This window comes from Triticum urartu, chromosome 6A (genome assembly GCF_056163025.1).
Source record: "Triticum urartu cultivar PI428250 chromosome 6A, HENAU_Tu73, whole genome shotgun sequence".
NCBI classification, from domain to species: Eukaryota; Viridiplantae; Streptophyta; class Magnoliopsida; order Poales; family Poaceae; genus Triticum; species Triticum urartu.
The window spans coordinates 28,850,481-28,857,928 of NC_141878.1; the positions used below are offsets into that span (position 1 = coordinate 28,850,481).

A 7,448-nucleotide genomic window follows, 5' to 3' on the forward strand; every position below is an offset into this window, starting at 1 on the left:
AGATTCAAATATTATTCATAGATAGACTTGATCATAAACCCATAATTCATCGGTCTCAACAAACACACCGCAAAAAGAAGATTACATCGAATAGATCTCCACAAGAGAGGGGGAGAACATTGTATTGAGATCCAAAAGAGAGAAGAAGCCATCTAGCTACTAACTATGGACCCGTAGGTCTGAAGTAAACTACTCACACTTCATCGGAGGGGCTTGGATGATGATGTAGAAGCCCTCCGTGATCAATGCCCCCTCCGGCGGAGCTCCGGAACAGGCCCCAAGATGGGATCTCGTGGATACAAAAAGTTGCGGCGGTGGAATTAGGTTTTTGGCTCCGTCCCCGATAGTTTGGGGGTACGTAGGCATATATAGGAGGAAGGAGTACGTCGGTGGAGCTTTGAGGGGCCCACAAGGTAGGGGGCGCACCCTCCACCCTCATGACCGCCTCGTGGCTTTCTTGATGGAGGGTCCAAGTCTCCTGGGTCTTATCTGATGAGAAAATCACGTTTCCAAAGATTTCATTCCGTTTGGACTCCGTTTGATATTCTGTTTCTCTGAAACACTGAAATAGGCAAAAAACAGCAATTCTGGGCTAGGCCCCGGTTAATAGGTTAGTCCCAAAAATAACATAAAAGTGGATAATAAAGCCCAATAATGTCCAAAACAGTAGATAATATAACATGGAGCAATCAAAAATTATAGATACGTTGGAGACGTATCACTAATAGAGGGAAGTGTCCTCTCTTATCTTCGTGCTTGGTCGACGGTGCGTACTATACGTATAGAGAGGACTCGACACGCTTGCTAGCAAGCAAATGAAGGAAACAATTAAGTACAGAAGATCGTCATGAACATATACAGAGAGATGTGATCGACCTCTCCTTCTCCACAGATTGGTTGAACAACAAGTTTTCGTATATCTATCCGACGCTAGTGGCTACATATATATATACAATGTAAGATCTCTAACAATCCCCTAGCATCTGAACTCAAGTTCCACATGGTATTCTCCGGCTTTATTGATGACGTGGTCAAGAAAGAATCTCGCCAATTCCTCTTGAATTACTTTGATGCGTTCTTGTGGTAGGAGTTCATCACATGCCACATCTAATTTGAAGAAGGGGGTCAATACATATATATGAATGAAATTTAACACAAATGATGGTAATAAAATGAAATTATGAATATTATTGCTTACGCACATCAAATTGTCTTTTAGAGTAGCCCCGGGTTCCTGCCACAAGCACTTTATGAGAAGTAGAGGTCAATCAAACTGATAATGAAGCATTATAAATGGTATTGATGAAAGTAGATAGAATCAATGGGATCGAGATGCGCGGAACTAGCTAGCTAGTACTACTTACTTTTGGGTATGTCCATCGCAGCTCCCCCGGCAGTCCCGGATCTTGTGCAGTGAATACTTTCCAAACCCTGTGAAACAAAGAAAACAAAACCCAATGACATCCTCTGTTTGATGGCCCATGGAGATGCTTCCTTCTGGCCTAGCGCGGTTACGGACATATTTCTTTAGGACTCCCATGAACCTCTCAAAGGGGAACATGTTATGTAGAAATACAGGGCCCAGAATAACAATCTCGTCGACTAGATGAACTAGGATGTGTGTCATGATATTGAAGAAGGCTGGTGGGCACACCAGCTCGAAACTGACAAGACATTGTGCCACATCACTCCTTGGCCTTGGTATTATTTCTGGATCGATCACCTTCTGAGAGATTGCATTGAGGAATGCACATAGCTTCACAATGGCTAATCGGACGTTTTCCGGTAGAAGCCCCCTCAATGCAACCGGAAGCAGTTGTGTCATAATCACGTGGCAGTCATGAGACTTTAGGTTCTGAAACTTTTTCTCGGCCATATTTATTATTCCCTTTATATTCGACGAGAAGCCAGACGGGACCTTCATACTGAGCAGGCATTCAAAGAAGATTTCCTTCTCTTCTTTGGTAAGAGCGTAGCTAGCAGGACCTTCATACTGCTTTGGAGGCATGCCGTCTTTTTCATGCAAACGTTGTAGGTCCTCCCATGCCTCCGGTGTATCTTTTGTCTTCCCATACACGCCCAAGAAGCCGAGCAGGTTCACGCAAAGGTTCTTCGTCATGTGCATCACGTCGATTGAAGAGCAGACCTTTAGCTCTTTCCAGTAGGGTAGGTCCCAAAATATAGATTTCTTCTTACACATGGGTGCGCGTCCCTCAGCATCATTCGGAACAGATAGTCCGCTAGGACCCTTTCCAAAGATTACATGTAAATCATTAACCATGGCAAGTACATGATCACCGGTATGCATGGCGGGCTTCTTCCGGTGATCTGCCTCGCCTTTGAAATGCTTGCCTTTCTTTCGACATTGGTGGTTGGTTGGAAGAAATCGACGATGGCCCAGGTACACATTCTTCCTGCATTTGTCCAGGTATATATTTTCGGTGTCAGCTAAACAGTGCGTGCATGTGTGGTATCCCTTGTTTGTCTGTCCTGAAAGGTTAATGAGAGCGGGCCAATCGTTGATGGTTATAAACAGCAACGCGTGCAGGTTAAATTCCTCCTGTTTGTGCTCATCCCACACACGTCCACCATTTCCATTTCACATCTATAAAAGTTCTTCAACTAATGGCCTTAGGTACACATCAATGTCGTTGCCGGCTTGCTTAGGGCCTTCGGTGAGAACTGGCATCATAATGAACGTCCGCTTCATGCACATCCAAGGAGGAAGGTTATACATACATAGAGTCATGGGCCAGGTATTGTGATTGCTGCTCTGCTCCCCGAAAGGATTAATGCCATCCATGCTTAAACCAAACCATACATTCCTTAGGTCACCTGCAAACTCGGCCCGGTACTTTCTCTTGATTTTTCTCCACTACGACCCGTCAGCGGGTGCTCTCAACTTCCCGTCTTTCTTACGGTCCTTTCTGTGCCATCGCATCAACTTGGCATGCTCTTCATTTTTGAACAGACGTGTCAACAGTGGTATTATAGGAGCATACCACATCACCTTCGCAGGAACCCTCTTCCTGGGGGGCTCGTCGTCAACATCACTAGGGTCATCTCATCTGATCTTATACCGCAATGCACCACATACCGGGCATGCGTTCAAATCCTCGTACGCACCGTGGTAGAGGATGCAGTCATAAGGGCATGCCTGTATCTTCAGCACCTCCAATCCTAGAGGGCATACGACCTTCTTTGCTGCGTACGTACTGTTGGGCAATTCGTTATCCTTCGGAAGCTTCTTCTTCAATATTTTCAGTAGCTTCTCAAATCCTTTGTCAGGCATAGCATTCTCTGCCTTCCACTGCAGCAATTCCAGTACGGTACCAAACTTTGTATTGCCATCTTCGCAATTGGGGTACAACCCTTTTTTGTGATCCTCTAACGTGCGATCGAACTTCAGCTTCTTCTTTTGACTTTCGCACTGTGTCCTTGCATCAACAATGACCCAGCGGAGATCATCATCATCGGGCACATCGTTTGGTTCCTCTTGATCTTCAGCAGCTTCCCCCGTTTCAGCATCACCATATTCAGGGGGCACATAGTTGTCATCGTTCTCTTCTTCTTCGCTGTCTTCCATCATAACCCCTAATTCTCCGTGCTTGGTCCAAACATTATTGTGTGGCATGAAACCCTTATAAAGCAGGTGGCTGTGAAGGATTTTCCGGTTAGAGTAAGACTTCGTATTCCCACATATAGGGCATGGATAACACATAAAACCATTCTGCTTGTTTGCCTCAGCCACTTCGAGAAAATTATGCAGGCCCTTAATGTACTCGGAGGTGTGTTTGTCACCGTACATCCATTGTCGGTTCATCTGCGTGCATTATATACAATTATGTGTGTCAAAAACCATTACAGATTCACATGGATAGATAAGTGACCAAATTAATAGAAGTTCATCATCACATTAAAACCAAAGTACATACATAGTTCTCATCGAACAAATATAGCTCTCCAGAGCATCTAGTTAAACCATACATTGAAACTATGTAAAACCTTTCAATGCAACAATAAATGCGATCATAATCACAACCAAGGTAACAATTGATCCAACGACATAATGATACCAAGCCTCGATATGAATGGCATATTTTCTAATCTTTCTAATCTTCAACCGTGTTGCATCCATCTTCTCCTCTTGTGATCATCGACGACATCCGCAACATGCAACTCCAATATCATCTTCTCCTCCTCAATTTTTTTTATTTTTTCCTTCAAGTAATTTTTTTCTTATTCAACTAAATTTAACCTCTCGACAATAGGATCGATTGGAATTTCCGGTTCAACTACCTCCTAGATAAAAAAAATCTATGTCACGTTGGTCGGCATAATTGTCATAAACAATAAATGAACCAAATAGTTATAAAAGATAATATATACCACATCCAAATCATAGCCAGGACGAGGGCCGACGGGGGCGGATATCAAAACTATCGCACTATATAATAACAAGCAATAATTAAAGTAAGAAAATTCGACAAGTATCTATCTAAAGTAAGAATTTTTTTTCAGAAAGAAGATAAGAACAAGAGGCTCACCACGATGGTGCCGGCGACGAGATCGGCGCGGGTGATCGACGACGGTGAAGACGGAGACGGGACATGACGAACCACTAAACCTAGACAAATCTCGGGAAAAATTGAGCTTGGAGGTCAAGCTTCGAGAGGAGAAAGCTTAACTAGTGTGGTTCGGGCATTTCATCGAACACCTCATGTGCATAGGAGGTGAGCTAGAGCACCACAAAGCTCCCCCCTCGCCGGCCTGAAAAAACAAAGCAGTGTGGAGTGCTTTGCTCGCCGGCAAGGGGGTATATATAGCCACCTCATTGGTCCTAGTTCGTGACTGGAACCGGGACTAAAGGCCCCCCTTCTGTCCCGGTTCTAGGCACGAACCGGGACCAATGGCTGTGGGGCCATTGGTCCCATTTCATGCCTAGAACCGGAACAAATGGATCCACATGAACCGGGCAAATGCCTCCCGAGGCCCGGCCGGGCCCCTGGGCGCACGAACCGGGACGTATGCCCCCATGAATCCCGGTTCGTGAGTGAACCGGGACTAATGGGCTGGCCAGGCCCCAACAAAAGCTTTGTTTTCTACTAGTGAGACCACCACCCCCACTCAGATCGTGTGGTTGCGTCTGAGAGTGAACAATTGACGCCGATGATGTGGCAGCACACCCAGCATAGAGATTCGTGTGGAAGATCCGATGACTCATGTCGCGTCACGCGCATGAAATATTCCTGGCGAAATATTTTTTTGCAGGGGTTTCTGGCTATTGTCAGCTCAAATAATATGGTAATGGTAATTACTAAGCTCGTCGATCAGTACCTAAACTAACCTTGCAGATTGCACGCATGGGAATATCTCACCCTGGCGCATCGATATTGTGCGTGTATGGTAACAAATCTTGTGGATGTTTTTCCTTGAGTTGGACCATATAATATCTCACCATGGTTATTTTTAGTTGCTAAGGGCATGTACAACGGTTGATAAAACAGTCTTATCTTAAGTCTTGCATGTAATTTAGAGATGACAAAAAAGTATGTCTACAATGGGTTATATCTTAGCCTTATCTTCAATAACTAGCAATTCCATAAAACATGGTGAGACAAATTGTGCTAAGAGATCATCTCTTGTCTTATCTTAAATAAGAGAAGACAAGTCTTTTTTTACGAGTTCTCTCTCCTCCATCTCATCATTTATCCTACGTGGCACTCCTAAGATAGCACCATTGTACATGCCCTAACTACACATACCACGTGGTAACAAATCTGGCAGACTAATTGACCACTAAATACACAAAACCTGCTAATTATGCGCATTCCGAACCAGGAGCACTATCTCCCATAATGCACATGCGCACAACACAAGAAATATCTCACCCTTGGTGCGTGTATATATGGTACAGTAACTAATATTCTCAATCCAGTCGCATATCTTACTACCATAACTCTGTGATCTGCAAACCGTATCACAGGTCTGTGGTCCTAGCTTGTATATATAAGGATTATGCCGATATGCATATATCCTCTCATCAATCAATCACATTCACAGCGCGTATCTATGTACAGTTATTTTGTACTGCACCCTCTATATTTACTGAGACAAGAGGGGGTCATGGCCATTGCCTCAGATCTCTAACTGTGTCGCAATCTCGTCAACACCATGAAGGGGGGCAGCATGGTGTATACAATTGCTCTTTTGTTCATCGGGTGCCTAGTCATGGTTGGACAATGTAAGCGCATCTTCTCTATCATATTGTTTATATCCTTGCAGCCAGCCCACTATATTTCAAAAGTATTGTTCCTTCTATCTACATAAGATAAGATACTTGCCGACTGTGCACGGATAACCATATAATATGTCGCATGTAACAGGTCGTCCTGAGCCCGAGAGCACATACGAAGATGGCCATCGCAACGTGGCTACGGTGGTCTCATCATTAGATGACAACAAACTTACCTTGCAATGGTGTGTCGCAAGGGATTGTGTAACCAAAGGTGAACCGCATGCCAATCATTGCTTTTGCTGCCTCAATGCGCCGGGAGCACCTTGTTTTAATTCCAGATTGGATTGTCAGAGTCAATGCCCAACTATGCCTCCAGGAAAATAAGGGTGTGCATAGTAGGAAATAGGTTTAATTTGTCATTATCTATGCAATTTGAGTCATGGGCGAGTATTAAATTATGTTGAGAATTAAACATTTTATTTGATGATTATGAGAGTGGTGATTCCTCAAGACCACCTTTTATGTGGCTTATTGAAAGTGAAATATTCTTCTTTCAGCCGGAAAAATGTGTATGTGAGCATTGCGTGAATCTATGCATATAAGTTCTTCTATGTTATATTTTGTGCATCCAAAAAAAATGAACCACGAGAAAATAAAAGGTGATCTTCGAGCTTGCGAGAAACCTGCCGCATTCTAGGCCAGCTCAAGTGGGCAGACCAACCTATTTCGTTGGAAGAGCATAAAAGATGGCCCATCAAGGCAGCAACTATAGTATAGTAAAAAAAACTCACTTGTACAAATATTTATCATGACATCGTTCGAAGAGTAACAAAAATCAAATATCCATACCAAGCATCTCAGATCTCGCTATGGTCCTCACACTCCGTCCTCAATACCGCATCTCCATATAGAAGAGTAACCTGTACAGAAAGAGAAGATCAGTTAGGGAACCAAATTTCTGCCAATGTAAAAATCAAATGGAAAATGAACTTGAAATTTACAAGATTATTTAAAAAGCGATGATAGGCGCTTCTCTCTAGATGCGAGTACTTAGCAGTGTGTTGAAGGAAGAAATGAGAAATCGATAGGGTTGTGAGATGAAGAAATTAAGGATGAATAACTACAACGGAAAGATCCATTAATTTTTTAGGTGCTTCGAGAGAGGAGTGGAATTAACAATGAGGAGAGGAGGGGATATAAAATTGGTGGC

The 7,448-nt window shown here is 43.5% G+C and overlaps 1 long non-coding RNA gene across 1 annotated transcript; it reads left to right on the forward strand.

Moving 5' to 3' along the window:
- The first annotated feature begins 5,984 nt into the window (after positions 1-5,984).
- LOC147963491 (uncharacterized) lies at positions 5,985-6,781 on the forward strand. The gene is made up of 2 exons (XR_015609449.1): positions 5,985-6,244; positions 6,387-6,781. It is a non-coding gene; the product is annotated as an uncharacterized LOC147963491 (long non-coding RNA).
- The last annotated feature ends 667 nt before the right edge of the window (positions 6,782-7,448 follow it).